Here is an 894-nt window from a genome sequence, read left to right on the forward strand (position 1 = left end):
GAATGTAATGGACCTCTGTACCAGCAGCAATACAATGACCCAGGACAATTCTGAGGGATTTATGGTAAAGATGCTACCCACATTCAGAGGAAGGACTGCAGGAGAGGAAACATATAAGAAAAACAACTACTTGAACGCATGGGTTGGGGTGGACATGATTGGGGATGTGGACTCGAAACTACCACACCAATGCAACTACCAACAATTTGGAAATTGGTCTTGATCAAGGACACATGACAAAACTAGTGGAAATGCGCATGGGTAGGGGGGGCACGGGGGGGGGTTGAAGGGGAAAGGAGGAGCATGAATCATGTAACCATGTTAAAAATGAATATTAATAAATGTAAAAAAAAAAAAAAACTCAGATCCATACTCAAAAGGGAGAAAGATTTTGCCACCAAAAAGGCATTCAAAAGGCTGTGCCACAGAATCAAAAATCATTCATTCCACAAACATTGAGCACTTGCAGAGACTGTGCTGGAAAGTTTAAGAGAGGCCAGTTTGGCTAAAAAGAAGGATACATTAAAAAGCAGGTAGGAGGGCAGCTAGGTAGTAGATAGAGAGCTAGACTTAAAGACAGACGATTCTAGGTTCACATCTGGACCCCTTCCCTTCCTAGTTGTATGACCCTGGACTTAACCACAATTGCCTAGACCTTACTGCTCTTCTGCCTTGGAACCAATAAATTAAAAAAAGGAGGGTAGAAATTGTGTAAATGGAATTAGCTTACCCCTCATTCATTCTTTAGACTTTAGCCACCAGAAATAATATCACCCCACCCAACTTAGAATTAAGTGGGGAGGGGGAGGCCTGTGACCCACACAAGATAGTAAGTGACAAATAAAAAACAAGGGACTGCCCCCTGGGCAGTCCAAAACAGAGTTGAGACTGCCA

Source organism: Gracilinanus agilis, chromosome 3 (genome assembly GCF_016433145.1).
Source record: "Gracilinanus agilis isolate LMUSP501 chromosome 3, AgileGrace, whole genome shotgun sequence".
Classification (NCBI taxonomy): Eukaryota; Metazoa; Chordata; class Mammalia; order Didelphimorphia; family Didelphidae; genus Gracilinanus; species Gracilinanus agilis.